The sequence below is a fragment of the Cornus florida genome, unplaced genomic scaffold (genome assembly GCF_030987335.1).
Source record: "Cornus florida cultivar Cherokee Brave unplaced genomic scaffold, ASM3098733v1 CherokeeBrave_3.0.0_Hap2_Chr06, whole genome shotgun sequence".
Taxonomy (NCBI): domain Eukaryota; kingdom Viridiplantae; phylum Streptophyta; class Magnoliopsida; order Cornales; family Cornaceae; genus Cornus; species Cornus florida.
In genome coordinates, this window is record NW_026775576.1 from 52,070,526 (window position 1) to 52,093,462 (window position 22,937).

The following is a 22,937-nucleotide window of genomic DNA, read 5'->3' on the forward strand; positions in this document are numbered from 1 at the left end:
GAAGAACAGAGGGGTTGGGATAAAACTGATGTCGTAATTTAGTTTCAGTATTGTTCTTCAACTATGCTAGTTTAAATGGCTTGATTAAACTCTGTAATTGTTTGCAAAACTATTGTAAACAATCTTGGGGAATGCTTCTAGACTAAATTATGAGTCCTAAGATTAGTTTTAGAGACCAACAGAGTGGTTGGATTTGATCAGAGAAGGAGCGGACGGACTGAAACGAAGCAACGGGGACAAGGCTCTCAAAGGAGGTGAGAGCCGGCTCCATGGAAGTGGGAGCCGGCTCCCACAACAAAGTAGAGCCGGCTCTAAGAAGTCCTAGAGCCGGCTCTAGGCTGGAAAAGAGCCTGCTCCAAATTCTGGAGCAGGCTTCCTTGTTATTTTTGGTTTATTTTAATTTTTTTTAAATTTTTCTACGTACTATGTTCACTGTTTGGGCAATCTGGGTTATTAATCAGTTTTAAAATTTTAGTTGGGTGTAAAATAATAATTTTAACTTGTAACTAAGGTCTTGAATTGCATAAATTTACCCCTTAGTTTAAATGGAATTAACAGTACGCTATTTGACAACTTTGCGTACAATTAACGGCTGGAAGGAGATTTGTTGATTAATTTTAATCTGATGGTTTAGGGTGCTATAAAATGATTTTAAATTTATTTTTGATGCACGATGAAGTCTTTTAAAGTAATATATTGGACTTGTGGCATAGTGGGGGCTCTGTGCTAAAGGTTACAACACAGTATAAGTATATGACTTAGTATTCTGTTACCGGATGGAGGGAACTAGATCGCTTAGTTTAATTTAGCGATTTATTGGACTATAATATTATTATAAAACTAATTTTAACTACATGATAGGGTCATTGTTTTTATTAAATTTGAACTATGCATGTGTTGGATGTTAATTGTTAGAATAGTTTATTCTCCGATGCAATTACATGGATTATTACTGGATTTTATTTGCTAGATTGTTAAGATTCCTTCTGCAAGTATTGGATGGTGGTTTTTAGACTGTAAATTATTGAACTGTTATATATGTTGTAATTTACATGGATATGGAGGATTGTATGTACCGGTATGGGACGGTGATATACTAGGGACGGTTTAGCTCAAAACGCATAAACCTAACCTAATGGATTAATGGAATGGATTGAAAGATATCGAATCCTAATTGTGGCTAAGTCAGATCAGCTGTAACCAAGTTGGATGACTTCCTGGATTAACGGATGGTAGTTAAGTCATATCCACTGAATAAGTTGAGTGACTAACTAGTTGGTTTATTGTAGGTCAGTTTAATAAATAGTTGAACTGCTTACCCTGGATTTGGACAGACTTTATATATATGTTTATGGTACCACGAGTTGAGCTTGAGTCTCAGACTCGTTGGTTAGGGTGCGTATATGCAGGGGATGTGTAGCTGGTTATAATAGGTTGAGGTGTACCCTGTTAGGTCTAGGTATTCATGCCCACCTTTGGGTGCGTATTCGCATGTTGCCTTCTATTCAGGTTGAGACCCCTATTATAGACTAGTGATGTCCCTTAGTGTGGATATATTTATACGTATGGACTAGATAGATATTGTGAGGTGGCTACGGTGTATCTGCGTATCGGGTCACTGTATGGATTGTAGTTAGATTAGAACTTGCTCATGGGTCTGACCCACTCCTTTATTATTCTTTTCAGGTATAGGACGGTTCCAGCCTTAGAGCTTGATCGTGCTTGTCGAGGACAGTCTCACTTTCATCTGATTACGTAGGACTTCTCTCGATGTTTCTAGTATTATCTATTTTCAGTTTCATTCTCAGTCGAACTTTTAGTTAGGGGTCCATCAGTGGATTCCCAAGTTGTAACTTTGAAGTTTTGGAAGATTGGAGTTTCAATTTTCAGTTGTTCATGGAGGATTTTATAATTAATGTTTCTTTCAGTTTTATTCTATCTTTATTGTTCTTTTTGTCATCTGTGTTCGTTTTAAAATACTTTAATTGCTTGATATTCCCTCGGGTTTGGGCCTGGGCCTGATCAACCCGTGTCTCAGATCCGAGGGGTATCACAGTATCGAGCTTTAGTCCTCCAAGTTCCATGGAACAGACGCAGAAAAGTCTTACGCATACAGGTTTAACGAATTTGTAACGCTAAATAATAGGTTACAGCCTGAATCGAGAAACAACATCCTGGAAAAGTCAATGCGATACGTAAAACTAACCTAGATACGTAAAACTGACCTTCCTCCAAAACATAGTCTTCCTATACGGAAGTCCTCCCAAATAACCATTTCCTGATAAAACTCTTAAGTACGAGTTCAACTATTTTCAAAATCCGACTGCCACCTCCAACCCATGCGCAATCATTTCAAGAGAGAATATTTGTCTCAGATATATCCTGAAATAAGGGCAAGGTCTTATTATATAACTTCATTTCCATACCAGACCATCCGGTGTGAGATCTGTACAATATACTATCCAAAACTTCAAACAATGTCGCACTAACCCCCTTGTGCCAATAATAGCACAGATAATAACTGAAAAGAGAAGCAACGCTTCCAATTACCCATGCCAACCTAGGATATATATCCTAAGCATAATTCCGTTATCAATTCAATGTAGAACAGACATGACACGCCAAAACAAAGCCGACACGTCAATTAAACTTGCTTAAGCCATGACACTTAATCCATATAGAATTCAAAGTCCAACCATTATCGGTAATGTCTACCAACCATCCACCTCCTGAGTAGTTCTACTTCCCTGTTAAAATAGGGAGTGGCTAAAACCTCCAATGATATTGAAGTAGCAACTTTTCACCTTATTACAGGTGATACAGGGAGATAGTGATATATATGTCTCCATCTAGACCGGCTTACCAAGACGAACCTGGTAAGTCGTGCTATAACTCCTATCCATTTGACTGCACCATAAAATTTATGAATTTTACATCTCAGTCACTCTGATCTTCCTAGAATCAGAAAGACAACCAGCAATCCTCCTTCAGCGCCCTAAACTCATCTGAGTAAAGTACGAGCTCCTGTGGGGTCAGCTCAAATATTCTAAGTTGACAGCCTCCATTTCCCCGGTAACAGCAAGTGTTATTATTTCCACATGCTAAACTCAACTGACTTCAAAATAACCACCAAAGGCTCAATTACCATAGCGGTTAGCAAAGTCATCGTCCTCCCTATTACCTCCACTAGACGCAACCTAATGCAAAGTGTGAATCACCACAGCTATCCATCTAAGCCGTCTCGTGATCCATGCTATTCGTAGGAACTGATATCTTACCAGTTCTAAAATAGACAACACAAAGCTGATTTAATTGTATCAGTCACCCAGAATCCTGACCCTTGTGTAGAATCAACAATCTCTCATCTAGATCCGTGGAAACTACTCTATCAGGCCCACTTTAGCATGAGAAATGGCTACAAGGATCTAATGATTTCTAACGGTCCATCTAGATTATTTACTAGATATCAGATTTTGTGACAAAGCATTATGTACCTCCTCCTACCTGCCTCCCAAACATCTGCTTCCTTTTTGGAAGCATCAGGTCTCTTCCGAGACCAATTAAAGAACTAAGAGTTGTGAACCTCAGTCCTTACATCCTCCTCCTAATTTGTCTAACGACAATATCCCTAGTCTGGTAACACCAGCTTCCATATTCAGATGTTCGATCACACTGTCAAATCTTTGACATTATACTACTCTAACTCAAGTAAATGTCGATTAGATTTCCTGTCTAACTTCAAACGCATATGGAATCTTTTCATCCTCCAATTAGTAAATAGTTTCTGAGCAACAACTATTTGTTGCGAACTGCGACCTAAAAAAAAATTACCCATATTATTTATGCCAATGGAGAGACTTTGCTTCTTCCTCAATCTGCAACTCCAGTAACTCCTCCTAACTACACACTCTCATGAACCGAATTCTTGATTAAGGGTAGACCGGTGAATAGTTAATCTCCCTACTATCCTCAGCCGGTGTCGTTCCAACAAGTACTTAAACAGTATAAAATCCTCTTACTGACTTGGGAACGCCTCTTTACAGTTTTCGAAAAGATATTCTGCCATGTCAGTTCCTCCGATAAACAATCGTGACGTTACCGATAATGGTTGAAGTATTAGCGAACAAGATCACTCTCGCGTGATCCTTGATTATCAAGATACAATACCCTCTTTTTTGGGTAGATTGAACTCTCCAACACTAGAATCCTCTCCGGACTCCTATTCCTCGGTTGTCTCCTTTATGAGAACCTCTAAACTCGTGTTGGTCCCTTCATACGGTGACCAAAAACACACTCCCAAATCCTTCCTTGGCTTGTACTTCTAAAAGTAGCGCCAACCGGAACTAAACCTTCGATCTCGAGTTTTGCTTCTGGTAGAGAACTTGATAACGTACTCCTCTACTCTTTTGGGTCTAAATCGCTGTCGCCACGAACCCCATCCTCCTTCTAGTGTCAACCTATAATTATGGAATATAATTGACATCAGCTACTCTTTCTAATGAACCGTAAAAGAGTACAACGAATCCTAATATGGCTCTAAGTTTTTAAGAGACGCAACGCTGAAGACTTCTAATGAAAGACACTCCTAAGGACGCTTGAACCTGGAGTGCTCTGATACCAACTGTGATACCCCTCGATTCTAGAGCCACGGGTGATCAAGTCCAAGCACAGATTCGAGGGATACCAACCGTCAATATGTAAACAAGCAGGAATAAAAACTGGATTAAGAATAAATTAATAATATGCTAAAAGAAATCTAAAATAAAAATCCTCAAACTTTAAATAATAAATTAATATAATTTAAATCCTTCAAATATGTACAACTCGGGAATCCATCTAGTGGACCCCTAATAATTCCAATTGATAAAACCTTTACAGAATTAAAATCCAAAATTAAAGTAAAAAAGAAAATCCTTTGTAGTCAGAAGAGTGAGAGTCTGTATCTGCATCAACACGATCAAGCTCTAAGCCTAGTGCTGACAAACACCTGAAAAATAAGAGTGAGTCAGGCCCACATGAAAGTTCCAATCTACTACAATCCGTACATAAACCCGATACGCAGATACATACTAGATAACTCAGCAATATATAAAGATAGTCCATATATATATAGTTACACACTATAGGATATTCACTAACCTATAGTCATTACACCTGAGTAGAAGGTAACACGCAAAAATGCCGTCGCGTCGTCATGCACACCCAGACCTACTAGGGAACGTCTTTAGGTCCAGTTATCCCTCAATGCGATATACGCACCCTAACCGTGATCAGGAGACTCAAGCTCGTACCACGGTACCATAGATATATATATAAATTCCTTCCTAAAACTGAAAAGTAAAGCAACCATCCGTTATGTCGTTTAACTGCTTTAGTTGACAGGACATGCATCCATGTAGGATTTAACTGTTTTAATTAATCCATTCCTTATGTATGAATGGGTAGGGATTAGCGTTTTGATCTAATCCGTCCCTCCATATGTCACCGTCCCATACCGGTACATACCATGCAAATGATCCGTAAATGATACAACAGTATGAGCAGTACATCAAATAAAGTCCACATAATCTATATAGTTGATAAACACAGAATTTAAACAAGTCATCAACTAAAAATCCAGAATCCATCCACGTAATTAACGAGACAAAGTTTACTAATTCATCAAGTTAAAATCCAGCATCCATCCAGGTAATTGACAGAAAAATTATATTTAATTCTTCAATTAAATCCAGGCTAGCATCCAATTAAATTGACAGAACCTAAGTACGAGTTCAGCAATCCAAGTCCAAACCCTAATCCAAATAATTGCAGTGCAATGCTTAAATATTACAGCAACTAAAATTCCAAGCTTAAATCTTTGCATTGCCAAAAAGAATTTAGTATTTCAACCATTAACATCCAAGTTATGCATAGACCAACCTTGGTAATTAAATGAGCCCAGCATGCAACCAAAAATAAGATTTATAAATATATACATCTATTCCGTTAAATTGCTAAAATTAAATTAGGCAATTAAACTCCTTTCATCCGTTAACCCTTGTACCGTTGTATACTTCCCTACGGTTAATTCCATGAGTACTAAGACATTAATTTATTAGAAGTGGCTCTAATATAGCATGGTATAATTTTTGGAATCTATGTTCCAACTCTTTTAATTGTTAGACACAGTTTGAGCAATTAAATCCTTATCGTCCGTTATGTCTATAAACAGTCTGCGACTTGTCTTAAATTTTCCCACTGTTTAATACATTAGCATATAAATAAATTAATGCATCCTAGTGCTTTAATATTTCAATAATTAATATATAAATTCATATGCCTAACCCAAACACTGCTCAGAAAAACCACTAACGAGCCAAACAACGTACAAACCACTCCTGTATATACATAGAATCATAGAGCCTTCTCTTAGAAACATAGAGCAGGCTCTAACCCGCATAGAGCATGCTCCCTTCACCCTTGGAGCCAGCTCTAATAGAGTGGGAGCCGGCTCTTTGCTTCCTAGAGCTGGCTCTCCCTCTTTGAGAGCCTCCTCTGCTTCAACTGCTTTGTTCTGCTTCGTCCGGTTGTCGTCTGGGATTTTCGGCGAAGTCCAGTGTCCTGTTCCAGACCTTTTTAAGATTTTTAGGGTTCTATTCAAGTTCCTAAAGTCCTAGAAACCCTACATTTTCCAGTGTGATGTAATTGACAAAAACCAAAACCACCACAGAATAGTTTATGAAACAATCCAGTTTTAATTTCAAGAACGCAGAACAGATTACTGAAATAAGTTCCTGGAGTCTATATAAGATGCACAGAACACAAGTATAGAGGAGAGGAATAGACTGAAACTTGCCTTAAGATTCTAGTTTGAAATCTTCACCACCGTCTCTAAGTTTCAGAAGTTCCAAAACTGTTCCTTCCTTTGTTTGTCCACTGCCCTCTACTTTGGTTGCTCTTTGGCTCAATCCACGAACAGTTCCCTTACTTAATCTCCTTTAGCCTCATAGATTATCACTCGAGACGCTTTCTGTTTTCTTCTCACCCTTCTCTCTGTTTTACCTCTCCAAACTATTACGTGAATGAGGTGTCTCCCAAAACCCTTGCAGACATAATGTTCTATATATATAGACTCTTGCACAACCCTAATCCTAATCCCAACCTATTAATACGTCGGCTACCCTATTTATGTAATGTAAAACCCTAAATTTAAATGTACGCAACTACTGTAACAAATTAAGGAAAACAAATAAATAAATACAACTAAATAAAACACTCAAAATATATAAACAAATTCAAGTCAGATACATAATAAAATACATACACAATTAATCAATTAAACAATTAGGCAAATAAAATAAATTTACCAAGTAAACTAATTAATTTAAACAAATAAATCATAATATTAAATAAAAATTGAAATAAAAATTAAAAATTTAAATTAAATTCCCATTTTATCCTTTTGAAAACTAGGGGTATTACATTCTTCCCCCCTAACAAAAGGAATTCCATCATTGGAATTCACGAAACTCTGAATTAATGACTTTGCAAAATTTATTTCCGTTTTCGTATGGCACAATCGTTTATATGAGCTCCACCTAATTCCCAACATACCAACAATATACTAAGTTTCTATGGAAAAGAAAAATAGCAGAAATGTACAACTCCTAGGTTGTATCTATCAACGATCCAATCATACCCATTATTTAGGAAAGGGTATCGAGCTCTAGCCCTCCAAGTTCCACAGAACAGACGCAGAAAAGTCTTACGCATACATGTCTAACGAATTTGTAACGCTAAATAATAGGCTACAGCCTGAATCGAGAAACAACATCCTGGAAAAGTCAGTGCAATACATAAAACCGACCTTCCTCTAAAACACAGTGCTTCCTATACGGAAGTCCTCCCAAATAACCATTTCCTGATAAAACTCTTAAGTACGAGTTCGACTATTTTCAAAATCCGATTGCCGCCTCCAATCTATGCGCAATCATTATAAAAGAGAATATTTGTCTCAGATATATCCTAAAATAAGGACAAGGTCTTATTATATAACCTCACTTCCGTACCAGACCATTCGGTGTGAGATCTGTACAACATACTATCCAAAACTTCAAGCAATGTCGCACTAACTCCCTTATGCCAACAATAGCACAGATAATAACCGAAAAAAGAAGCAACGTTTCCAATTGCCCATGCCAACCTAGGATATATATCCTAAGCATAATTCCATTATCAATGCAGTGTAGAACTGACATGACACGTCAAAACAAACCCTACACGTCAATCGAACTTGCTTGAGCCATGACTCTTAATCCATATGGAATTCAAAGTCCAACCATTGTCAGTAATGTCTACCAACCATCCACCTCCTGAGTAGTTCTACTTCCCTGTTGAAATAGGGAGTGGCTAAAACATCTAATGATATCGAAGTAGCAACTTTTCACTTTATTACAGGTGACACTGGGAGACAGTGATATATATGTCTCCATCCAGACCGGCTCACCAAGACAAACCTGGTAAGTCGTGCTATAACTCCTACCCATTTGACTGCATCGTAAAATTTACCTCTCCAAACTATTACGTGAATGAGGTGTCTCCCAAAACCCTTGCAGACATAATGTTCTATATATATAGACTCTTGCACAACACTAATCCTAATCCCAACCTATTAATACGTCGGCTACCCTATTTACGTGATGTAAAACACTAAATTTAAATGTACGCAACTATTGTAACAAATTAAGGAAAACAAATAAATAAATAGAACTAAATAAAACACTCAAAATATATAAACAATTTCAAGTCAGATACATAATAAAATACATACACAATTAATTAATTAAACAATTAGGAAAACAAAACAAATTTACCAAGTAAAACAATTAATTTAAACAAATAAATCATATAATTAAATAAAAATTGAAATGAAAATTCAAAATTTAAATTAAATTCCATTTTATCCTTTTGAAAACTAGGGGTATTACATTCTTCCCCCCTAACAAAAGGAATTCCGTCATTGGAATTCACGAAACTCTGAATTAATGACTTTGCAAAATTCATTTCCGTTTTCGTGTGGCACAGCCGTTTATATGAGCTCCACCTAATTCCCAACATACCAATAATATACTAAGTTTCTATGGAATAGAAAAATAGCAGAAATGTACAACTCCTAGGTTGTATCTATCAACGATCCAATCATACCCATTATTTAGTGAAGGGTATCGAGCTCTAGTCCTCCAAGTTCCATAGAACAGACGTAGAAAAGTCTTACGCATACAGGTCTAACGAATTTGTAATGCTAAATAATAGGCTACAGCCTGAATCGAGAAACAACATCCTGGAAAAGTTAGTGCGATACGTAAAACTGACCTTCCTCCAAGACATAGTGCTTCCTATACGGAAGTCCTCCCAAATAACCATTTCCTGATAAAACTCTTAAGTACGAGTTCAACTATTTTCAAAATCCGACTACCGCCTCCAACCTATGCGCAATCATTACAAGAGAGAATATTTATCTCAGATATATCCTGAAATAAGGGCAAGGTCATATTATATAACTTCACTTCCATACCAGACCATCCGGTGTGATATCTGTACAATATACTATCCAAAACTTCAAACAATGTCGCACTAACCCCCTTGTGCCAACAATAGCACAGATAATAACTGAAAAGAGAAGCAACGCTTCCAATTACCCATGCCAACCTAGGATATATATCCTAAGCATAATTCCGTTATCGAACTTGCTTAAGCCATGACACTTAATCCATATAGAATTCAAAGTCCAACCATTGTCGGTAATTTCTACAAACCATCCACCTCCTGAGTAGTTCTACTTCCCTGTTGAAATAGGGAGTGGCTAAAACCTCCAATGATATCGAAGTAGCAACTTTTCACCTTATTACAGGTGACACAGGGAGACAGTGATATATATGTCTCCATCTAAACCGGCTCACCAAGACGAACCTGATAAGTCGTGCTATAACTCCTATCCATTTGACTGCACCATAAAATTTATGAATTTTACATCTCAGTCACTCCGATCTTCTTAGAATCAGAATGACAACCACCAATCCTCCTTCAGTGCCCTAAACTCATCTGAGTAAAGTACGAGCTCCTGTGGGGTCAGCTCAAATATTCTAAGTTGACCGCCTCCATTTCTCCGGTAACAGCAAGTGTTATTATTTCCACATGCTATCAAAATAACCACCAAAGGCTCAATTACCACAGCGGTTAGTAAAGTCATCCTCCTCCCTATTACCTCTGTGACGACCCTGGTTTTTAGGCCAGCGTGTCCTGTGATGAACCGTAAGGATGATCCGATAACGGATCCAAATGCGGATGCAAAAACAGAAAACAAGACTCTAAGAAGTCAAAGTGACCTTCCATGAGGTCGTGGAACTCAACAAGAACTGATGCGGAAGCAAAAGATCGAAAATATGACAAATAAGCCCCCAGGGGCAAAATAGTCATGTCTAAAAATTGTAGATTCGGGTGCTACCGAGCACACCGCTGGAAGGAAAACGAAAAACTAATCAAGATGGGCTCAAGAATCGCATGATTCGGAGTCCGGATGAAGGAGAAACGGCATGACAAAGAAAAACGAGCACTTAAGGCAAAAAGGGTAAACTGGTAATTATCCAGGAAGAATCGGGTGCAACCGAGTACACCGTTGGAAAGACAGTAAAAAATTAGTCAAGTTAAAAAAAAAATTCACTTGAATCGGAGTCCGGATGAAGGAGAAACGCCCAAAAGAAGAAATGATGTCGCAGTGGCCCGACGAGGGGCCATGACAGCCCCATGTGCACGCCCATGCGTGCGCCCATGCAAGCTGCGCGCGTGCTGAGTGCACCATGACTGGCAACAGCAGCCCAAAAGCTGCTATGGGGTTATTTTCCAGAAAAATCCAGATCAGAGGCTGAATTTGGAGGCCTAGATGAATTTTTTTGCAAAAACACAAAAAGAAACCCCCCTCAAAATAGAGATTTCTACGTGACTTGCTAGAGAATTAAAAAAAAACGCAATGTAAAATGCCCAAAATGCCCTCCCAATTAATCTGGTCCAGAGGGTCGAAAAAGCTGCTATATAGAAAACTGAAAGCTGAACTTTGTAAGCGATTTCCGATGCCAAGGTGACATTTTCTGGAAAAACACGGAAAAGAAACCCCCCCTAAAATCATGTTTTCTATTCAACCATGTTGAAAGAAGAAAATAAAACCACCGTGAAAGGTCTATAGCGCCCCTAGATCAGAATATGCAAAAAAAAATGCGAAATGAATTCACAAGAGGCTCAAAACACAAACGATAAGGTTTTGCCCGGAAACGACCATGCACGCAAACGTAACTTACCTATTTGGACGTGCTACAATGGCGTATGACTTAAAAATACCGCCGATACAAAATCCATCCCCCCAACGGGCAAAAAGGCAAAAATGGAACTTGGAATGAAAAATCGAAATCCAAAAATACAAAACGTGATCAAATGACCATTTAGCCCTTTGCCACACTTCAAACATGATTAATAAGACCCTATGAAAGAATAAAAATGGAATTCCCACACCCGATGCAACCATGGTGAAGCAATGACTTGCGATTTTTCAAGATTTTCATAATATTTCATGAAGTTAAAAAGTACATAGAACACAGTATGATGGTCATTGGCTTCCGGCCTCATCTCATAAATATCAAATACATTGAAAGGAGTGTACTTAAGTACACATTACATACATGAAATCAAATATACATATTTTGACATATAAGTCTACAAAATGACATTTCATGCTAACATTTGCGTGAAATGGAAACTTGAATACTACACGACATCCAAGGAATGCTAGGCTTCACGAACCAAGTCTTCGTACCTAAAATATGCCCCAGTATCGTAGGGGTGAGTAACATAAAGCTACTCGTAGGAGATGAGCATGCATCGACCTAGCATTTTACAAATTTATCACCTTAAGGTGAAACATGTTAAAGGGGCTCATGCCACCTAACATCTATGTCCAAGTGAGACTCGGGGAGCACCCTAAGCTACCTCAGAGTCTAAGCAACAAGAATCATGATATACATATGTGTATGAAACGAATCATGGTTGGGATAATCCAAAGAACACGACAAGAAGAATGCTTGAGCATAGATTAACACGAATTGCATTTTCAATACAATTGAACTAGGTCTAGAGTAATACATACAACATGACAAAAGCATATTTGAATACAAGTTAACAAGAATCACATTATCCATGCGATTCAACAACAAAAGAGTATGTTATACAATGCAATAAGGTTTAAGTTCTTAAAGCCATCAACTTAGAATCTAAAGCACAAAATAACAGTAGTGGTTCATGCCACCTAACGTCTATGTTATAAATGAATCAATAGGATCAATCCTAAGCTTTATTAGAACGTCAAAACACAATTTTCAATATCGATGCAGTTTAACCAACATTGGAACTTCTAATACAAAGCATAAAACACAATTTCGCAAAGTTAACATCCTGTAACTTAAAATGGAACGACAAATAAGAAACAACAAGTTACAACATCATCTAGTTATCAACTTGAAAATGAAATGCGAAATCAAACAAAGTGGATACTCGGACGTCACGCCGGATCAGACCGACAACATAGTTACTTTAGGGTGACTAGCCCATGGGTAACCTCCCTACGTGCGCACTAGACCATATAGAGGGACTATCCCCCGTACTAAAACCACATCCTAGCCTTAGTCAAACAACGACATCCCTAAGTTTTCAAAATCAACAAGTTGTGCAACAACGCATATATCAACAGGAATATGCAAGATAATCAACTATCTACCAAACACAACCAAATTTGGAAACCTATACAATACATGATCTAAGTCCACAACTAATATGATGTGATGAATGTCGAATCTTCAGTGTGCGATTCGTTACACGCTATGCATGAATGACGTTAAATACGAAATGTGCATATCATTACACAAGGCAACAATATATTCAATAAGGAAAACATATTCTCATGAGTATAAACATAGTAACTATGTTATCCAATGTTCAAAATATAACCAAATGAATAAACAACAAGTCCATGTCCAAGATTTTGATATAGAAATGACTTTCAAACAAAATTAAATCTATGGCTCAATTCAATAGAATTTAATTAAATAAAAATAATTAAATTCCCTAGATTCTAATTCAATTCCAAATAACCTCAAATTAATACATATTAAAGGACATGGCATGGTCATCACCTATATCCATTCTAAAACTCAATTAGGTTATTGGAACAACAAAGTAGAACTCTAATTAAATCATGCTAATTTAATTACCAAGGTTCTAAAGCAACTTCAAATGGTCCACAATTAATATATACTAGTAAACAAGTCATGGCCAATACAAATATCAAGTTAAAATCTTAATTAAGTTAATGGGACAACAAAATAGATTTTAATTAATTCTTTTAATTAAAATCTCTAAATTTTCAAACTTAACCAAGTGCTCTCAATTTAACATATCTTAGAGAACATGCCAAGGACTAATGTAATATCACATTACAAGTTTATTTCATTCAATTTAAGACCATGTGAATTAAATTTTCACTAAAGTTAAATATAAATTAAAAGTTGCAATTCTCATGCAATTAATCCCAATTTAATATATGTGAACAACTATACCTAAGCTTAATTTTCTAGCATGCCACAATACAATTCCAAGTTGTATATCACCATGAGGATTAAATCTTAAACATGGAATTTAATTAAATAAAAGGTTTCAAAACCTAGCCGAATATTCTAAATCAAATATATGTGAAGCTATATGGCATGTAAATTAAGAATATCAAGTCGGAATTTAAATAGAGTGAATAGTGCACTCGGGGTAAATTAATTAATCAAATTAATTAATAATTACTAACTTTCAAAACACCTCCAATCACTTTCAAATTCAACTATGTTGGAGAGTATGCTAAGGCCTAATTTAATATGCTAACACATATTGATTTCAAGCTAGTTAAGGTCATGTGAATTAATCTTTCACCTAAGATAAATATTAAATAAAATCTTTAATACTTATTCAAATGTTCCAATTTTAATACACGACAATGAGAATATCAAGGGGCAATATAAAATCATGCTATATGTTTAAACCAAGTCATGAGCAACCGGGAAAATTAGATCCCGTACAAGAAAAATAAATAATAAAATCTCTAGATTTTATATTTAATCATGAAAAAAAGTAGTATAAGCATCACAAGCATGCTATATAACAAGAATTTAAACCTAGAACATCTCCTACCTCAATTTGAGATGAAAATCCCAAAGGCCCACGAAAATGGAACGGCTCCGAATCCGACGAAACTACTAGGTTTTGTCGGGGACAACGCCGTGAACATAACCCCCATGAAAGCCCCATCAAAATCATAACTTGACCTCAAAACCAAACTCAAGAAATGTTCAAAACTGAATTCTAATAAGGGGGAAAGGTAGAGCACGGCGAGGGAAAAACAAATGTTAAGGCCGAAGACTTTCCATCAAGTAAAAGTGAACCAAAAGAGGAAAAAGAAGATAGCAGCACCCCTTGGGCTGCCATGAGAGCTCCAGGTCGTGCATGAAGAGGGGAGAAGATGAAAAATGAAATATCTCACCCCCCTTTTATAGAAATCTCAAAAATTACCCCGAACGGGCCCCGTTAGGTCTGAAAATGTAAAATTTGAGTAGACGCACTCAAATGGCAAAACTTTGTGAACATAAAAGATTCAAAATGATAAAATATGAACAACGGAAGAAACGATATTGAAAACTGAGTCCTGAGCAAAAAGTTATGCCCAAAACAAGTTTGGCGCAAATTGGGGCCAGAAACCCTGAAACTGGAAAACATCGACCAGGAGGAAATTCCAAGAGTACACAACTTGACAAAATGTGAAAATGAATCCTGTACGAGGATCCAGGCTCAAAGCAAGACATTTTGCAATAACTTTCATTAATTGCACAATGGCCCCTCCAAAAAGTGAAAACTGCACTTATGGCCCAGAATGAAAATATCTTCCTAAAATATTTTCTTAAAAACCCACTGAAATAAAATATTTTCAAAAGATATTTTTGAAAAACACCCAAGAAAAGAAAATAATTTCAAAGAACTTTGCATCCATGCCCCTATGGACACCGGGATCAACCAGAGTACTTTCTTGCAAAAGTAAAGATACGTATTTCGTGGAAACCACTCAAGATGGAGATACATGAAGTCAAAAACCAACTCTAAACACAAGAAGTGTGGTTACGCCAACAAAGTGTCAAATGGGGAAAAGACAAAATAGGGAAAATGACGAAATAGGAAAAATGACGAAAAGTGAATAGTGTCGAAAAACGAAAAATGTGAAAATTGCTCGGTCCTCAAAGGAAGTTGTCAATCCACAGAAAAGAGTCTCAGGAACCAATTCCAAGCACTTGAGATGACACTAAGCGACACGAAACAGAGCTCAGAAAAAAAAATTAAACGAAAAAATTTCATTCGTAAAATTTCAGGAAAAAGGAAAGGAAGGCAAATGACTGGGTCGTTACAACCTCCACCAGACGTAACCTAATGCAAAGTGTGAATCACCACAGCTATCCATCTAAGCCATCTCGTGATCCATGCTATTCGTAGGAACTGATATCTTACCAGTTCTAAAATAGACAACACAAAGCTGATTTAATTGTATCAGTCACCCAGAATCCTGACCCTTGTGTAGAATCAGCAATCTCTCATCTAGATCCGTGGAAACTACTCTGTCAGGCCCACTTTAGCATGAGAAATGGCTACAAGGATCTAATGATTTCTGACGGTCCATCTAGATTATTTACTAGATATCAGATTTTGTGACAAAGCATTATGTACCTCCTCCTACCTGCCTCCTACCTGCCTCCCAAACATTTGCTTCCTTTTTGGAAGCATCAGGTCTCCTCCAAGACCAATTAAAGAACTAAGAGTTGTGAACCTCAGTCCTTACATCCTCCTCCCAATTTGTCTAACGACAATATCCCTAGTCTGGTAACACCAGCTTCCATATTCAGATGTTCGATCACACTGTCAAATCTTTGATATCATACTACTCTAATTCAAGTAAATGTCGATTAGATTTACTGTCTAACTTCAAACGCATATGGAATCTTTTCATCCTCCAATTAGTAAACAGTTTCTGAGCAACAACTATTTGTTGCGAACTGCGACCTAAAAAAAAATTAACCATATTATTTATGCCAATGGAGAGACTTTGCTTCTTCCTCAATCTGCAACTCCAGCAACTCCTCTTAACGACACACTCTCATGAACCGAATTCTTGATTAAGGGTAGATCGGTGAATAGTTAATCTCCTTACTATCCTTAGTCGGTGTCGTTCCAACAAGTACTTAAACCAGTACAAAATCGTCCTGCTGACTTGGGAACGCCTCTTTACAGTTTTCGAAAAGATATTCTGCCAAGTCAGTTCCTCCGATAAACCATCATGACGTTACAGTTTATCAAATGAATCTATATCATTTGACTCAAACAGCTAGTTTACTTATCCCACCCTGAAAACGTACTATAACTACACATAGCTAGGTTCATTAAATTGTCTCAAGGTAGATACACTTACCAAATCTTATGACTATATGCCTAAAATCCTAGCGTACTCAACGCTATTCCTCCAAAACAGTAGTTGACTGATTACCCTTTTGTGTCCCCAACTAAACGATATTCCTGATCCTGAATAATTAATGAAAAGGAAACACATAAAGCACACACAATAAAACACAATAAAACACGATAGAACCCTACGTAAAACATCGTTCCTCATAGCAAAGAAAATCTCCTTTTTAGAAATCAACTTTCCCTAATTGGTTCACAATCTCCCTTCTACAGTTTCGGAGGTAATCATCCAACCTCGAAACATAGCTCAAAACAAAATTTATTTTTCTTAGTAATTGCAAAAGGCTTAACCTTCATCCTCCTTATACGCAGAATGCCAACCGTCTAATGTAGTAGTATAAAACAACTTAGACCGTCACAACCTAATCCCCATACTTCCCAAAACGTAATATAAAATCATTACTTCGATCTGAGACGAACTCTATCCAATTCCTGAACCCCTAAATAGTTCTCTGTATCTACCTCATTTAAAGGTAATATACCAGGTTAACTATCCACCTCAACTCTACGAGTTTCGTTCCCTATACTATTAGCGAACAAGATCACTCTCGCGTGATCCTTGATTATCAAGATTTAATACCCTTTTTCTTGGGTAGATTGAACTCTCCAACACTAGAATCCTCTCCGGACTCCTATTCCTCGGTTGTCTCCTTTATGAGAACCTTTAAACTCGTGTTGGTCCCTTCATACGGTGACCTAAAACACACTCCCAAATCCTTCCTCGGCTTGTACTTCTAAAAGTAGCGCCAACCGGAACTAAACCTTCGATCCCGAGTTCTGCTTCTGGTAGAGAACTTGATAACGTACTCCTCTACTCCTTTGGATCTAAATCGCTGTCGCCACGACCCCATCCTCCTTCTAGTGTCAACCATTCCATAATTATGGAATATAATTGACATCAGCTACTCTTTCTAACGAACCATAATAGAGTATAACGAATCCTAATATGGCTCTAAGTTTTTAAGAGACGCAACGCGGAAGACTTCTAACGAAAGACACTCATAAGGACACTAGAACCTGGAGTGCTCTGATACCAACTGTGATACCCCTCGATTCTAGAGCCACGGGTGATCAAGTCCAAGCACAGATCCGAGGGATACCAATCGTCAATATGTAAACAAGCAGGAATAAAAACTGAATTAAGAATAAATTAATAATACGCTGAAAGAAATCTAAAATAAAAATCCTTAAACTTTAACTAACAAATTAATATCATTTAAATCCTTCAAAAATGTACAAATCGGGAATCCATCTAGTGGACCCCTAATAATTCCAACTGATAAAACCTTTACAGAATTAAAATCCAAAACTAAACTAAGAAAGAAAATCCTATGTAGTCGGAAGAGTGAGAGTCTGTATGTGCATCAACACGATCAAGCTCTAAGCCTGGTGCTGATGAACACCTAAAAAATAAGAGTGGGTCAGGCCCACATGAAAGTTCCAATCTACTACAATCTGTACATAAACCCAATACGCAGATACATCCTAGATAACTCGGCAATATCTAAAGATAGTCCATATATATATAGATACACACTATAGGATATTCACTAACCTATAGTCATTACACCTGAGTAGAAGGTAACACGCAAAAATGCCGTCACGTCGTCATGCACACCCAGACCTACTAGGGAACGTCTTTAGGTCCAGTTATCCCTCCATACGATATACACACCTTAACCATGATCAGGAGACTCAAGCTCGTACTACGGTACCATAAATATATATATAAATTCCTTCCTAAAACTGAAAAGTAAAGCAACTATCCGTTATGTCGTTCAACTGTTTTAGTTGACAGGACATACATCCATGTTGGATTTAACTATTTTAGTTAATCCATTCCTTATGTATGAATGGGTAGGGATTAGCGTTTTGATCTAATCCGTCCCTCCATATGTCACCGTCCCATACTGGTACATACCATGCAAATGATCCGTAAATGATGCAACATTATGAGCAGTACATCAAATAAAGTGCACATAATCCATATAGTTGATAAACACAGAATTTAAACAAGTCATCAACTAAAAATCCAGAATCCATCCACATAATTAATGAGACAAAGTTTACTAATTCATCAAGTTAAAATCCAGCATCCATCTAGGTAATTGACAGAAATATTATATTTAATTCTTCAATTAAATCTAGGCTAGCATCTAATTAAATTGACAGAACCTAAGTACGAGTTCAGCAATCCAAGTCCAAACCCTAATCCAAATAATTGCAGTGCAATGCTTAAATATTACAGCAACTAAAATTCCAAGCTTAAATCCTTGCATTGCCAAAAAGAATTTAGTATTTCAACCATTAACATCCAAGTTATGCTTAGACCAACCTTGGTAATTAAATGAACCCAGCATGCAACCAAAAATAAGATTTATAAATATATACATCTATTCCGTTAAATTGCTAAAATTAAATTAGGCAATTAAATTCCTTTCATCCGTTAACCCTTGTACCGTTGTATACTTCCCTACGGTTAATTCCATGAGTACTAAGACATTAATTTATTAGAAGTGGCTCTAATATAGCATGGTATAATGTTTGGAATCCATGTTCCAACTCTTTTAATTGCTAGACACAGTTTGAGCAATTAAATCCTTACCGTCCGTTATGTCCATAAACAGTCTGCGACTTATCTTAAATTTTCTCACTGTTTAATACATTAGCATATAAATGAATTAATGCATCCTAGGGCTTTAATATTTCATGAATTAATATATAAATTCATATGCCTAACCCAAACAAAGCTCAGAAAAACCACTAACGAGCCAAACAACGCACAAACCACTCCAGTATATACATAGAATCATAAAGCCTGCTCTTAGAAATATAGAGCAGGCTCTAACCTGCATAGAGCCGGCTCCCTTCACCCTTGGAGCCAGCTCTAATAGAGTGGGAGCTGGCTCTTTGCTTCCTAGAGCCGGCTCTCCCTCTTTGAGAGCCTCCCCGGCTTCAACTGCTTCGTTCGGTTGTCGTCTGGGATTTTCGGCGAAGTCCAGTGTCCTGTTCCAGACCTTTTTAAGATTTTTAGGGTTCTATTCAAGTTCCTAAAGTCCTAGAAACCCTACATTTTCCAGTGTGATGTAATTGACAAAAACCAAAACCACCACAGAATAGTTTATGAAACAATCCAGTTTTAATTTTAAGAACGCAGAACAGATTACTGAAATCATCTAGCAAGCATAAAATCCATTTTTAAGAGTTTAATTAAGTTCATGGAGTCTATATAAGATGCATAGAACACAAGTTTACAGGAGAGGAATAGACTGAAACTTGTCTTAAGATTCCAGTTTGAAATCTTCACCACCGTCTTTAAGTTTTAGAAGTTCCAAAACTGTTCCTTCCTCCTCTGTCCACTGTCTGATAAGCGCCGAATATTGTATATTCAAGCGCCCTAAATTACATTAACAAAGTCCAGTTATTAATTATTTTATGTAGATTAACTCCATTTGCATGTTTTTATGCATTTTCAGGTTAAAGTGCAAAAAGGAAGCGAAAATGATGCCTTGTGGAATTTTGAGCAAAAAGGATGCCATTTCTGAATTTCTGGCAGCAGTGATCCTGACTTTTGTCACCATTTTCTACCTAGCAAACTCAAGAACTAGACTTCCATCATAACATGAAAGATTTAGATCTCTGAATCAGCTTTCTAAATCTTCAAGTGGTTCATCATTCGGAGTTCGGAGCAGAGAGTTATGATCTTCGTAACAAAGGTGCGCAGAACTGCCTGGCAGCACTGAAGTACTGCCTTTCTCCCCATTTTTGACCAACCAGACTTGAGAATTGGGTCTTCATCAAAACATGAAGTTTTTAAAACACTGAATTAGCTCTCCAAATATTCAAACAGATCATCATTCGGAGTTCGGCGTACAAAGTTATAGCAGTTTTCCCAAAATAGGTCAGCGCTGAGCAAGAGGAACATGTTGCACATTGCACTAAGTTAGAGTGCTCGAGATTACTTTTCGAGTGCTCGAAAATCAGGCAGATTGCACTCGGAAATGGCTCAATTTCAGCCACTTGCACATTGGTTTCCTCAATGCCATCTTCCTTCTTTATGAAGTGGTTGGAGGTGTTCCTTGGAGGAGAGAGATGGTGTGTTGGAGAATAAAAAGCTACCCAAGGGCCACACATTATTTATCTTTGATCTTTAGCAAGATAGAGGAGAGAGAAGAGAGCAAGGAGAAGGGTGTTCTTGAGTGCTACAGTAGGAGCTCGAAAATGGAGATGGAGTCTTCTTCTTCCTCTTCCATTTTTGTATCCATGGATAACTAAACCTCCATCTAGGGAGGTGATGAAACTCCTCCTTGTAAGCATGTCTAGTTTTTGATTTATTTTGGGGAATGAAATGTGTATTTGACTAGTTCCATAATCTAGAGCATGTTACATAATGTAATGGATGTTTTAATGTTCTAAAGATCATGTTGCATTAAATACTCGTCTTAGATGATTTAATCTCATGGTTGTATGGCTTGTAGTTTCATAGTGACAATGGAGCTAAGACTATGGAATGGTTTTAATGGCATGATTTTGAGTAGCTTGTTAATTCATTGCTTAAGAATTTCTTTTGATGAATTAACCTTGTGACTTGTTATCATGTGCTCTCATCAATTGGTTACTTGTTTGACAATCTCTAGCTTAGTGAGCATGTTGAGGATTGCACCATAGTTTAGGTAATTTAAGCATGTGGAGCTTTGATAGGTTGTTCTTACATTTTAATTAATTGAATTTCTTGAAGATGATATAGTAGTCATGAATTGCTATTCATCAAGGTCATTTCTACATTAATTCCCCAAATTAATCATATAATTAGCTTGTGTAGAGGTTTGGAGTGGACTCACTTCCCTAGACTTCCTTCTCTAAATCTTCTCTTTTAATCTCCTTCAATTTATTGTTTTATGCATTCTGAATTTGTAATTTAGTGACAAACAAAACAAACCCTCTATGAACACCCCTTATCACTCTAAAATGACTCTAGACACTTAGGTTGCCATAGATTAGCGCAGTCCCAATGGTGTATGCTCGCTGCCTAATTGTCGAGCACTCTAGCTCCCTTGTGGAGTGCCCGAAAATTCCCTGCATCACTCTCTCTCTCAACCACCATCAACCCTCACCATGCCATGCACAACATCAACAACACACCAACACCATTTACCACTCCACCCCCCTCTCTCTCCCACGCAACCCACTTCCAATAATCAACCCCATCACACCAACCATGAACAACCATGCAACCCTCATGCATCCACACATCATGCATGCCAACTCTCGGCTTCCCACTTCTCAAAACCAACCTCATCTTAAACCCACAACCCTGCATGCCCATGCATGAAAACCCACACAGCCAACCTCCACTACTCGGCCACCTCAAAACCCACCAACCCACCATGCCGAGTGCACCATGCATAGACCACAAACCCCAACCTTCCAACCCTCACCACAACTCACCATGCAAACCCAACACAGCACCATGCTCGAACTCCCTATACAAACCACCCGAGCCTACTGTCTCCATGTAGAGCACTCGACCTCCCCCTTGCGAGTGCTCGAAGCACCTCAACCCAACACCTCCACTTCGAAGCAAACCCACTGCCTTCAATTCGAGTGCTCGTCGGCTCATTTTGAGCACTCGAATCTCCTTCCTCACCCCTCAAAAACTCAACCATCCACCACACAACCATGCCCCCTCATCTCGGCACCTCCTCAACCAACCCAACACCATCCATCCCTCACCCACATCAACACAAACCCACCAACCTTTCCCTATGCAAGCCATCATGCACACCACCCTCCTTCACGCCACAACCAAAACCAACAATCAACCTATCCCCACGACTAACCATCTCACAAGCAACCTCCCTACTGCAACCAACCATGCCAACCATGCATGCAAGCTCCATTTTCACTCTCTGCCGGTTTCTCGAGCACTCGAAGAAGCATTTCGAGTGCTTGAGCTTGCTCGACTCTCACAAACCACACATCCCGAGCCCTCGCAACTCTCTCTCTCTCTCTCTCTACAACACCACCATGCATGAGCCACCTGCATCCACCTCCCAAACCCACCCTCTCGGCATCTACAAACCAACCCATCCATGCATGCCCCTCTCAAACCAACTCAACCCCATTGGCATCAACCGAGCACCACCCTCTTTTCCCTCCTCTGCATTCCCATGCCAACCCAAAGCATCTCTGCTCATTTCTCGAGCACTCGAAGAAGCCATTTCGAGTGCTCGAACCCCCTCTTAACCTATCCCAAGCTCTCTCACTCCCCACCCGAGCACTCAACCTCTCTCACCCCTCGGCTCCCACCC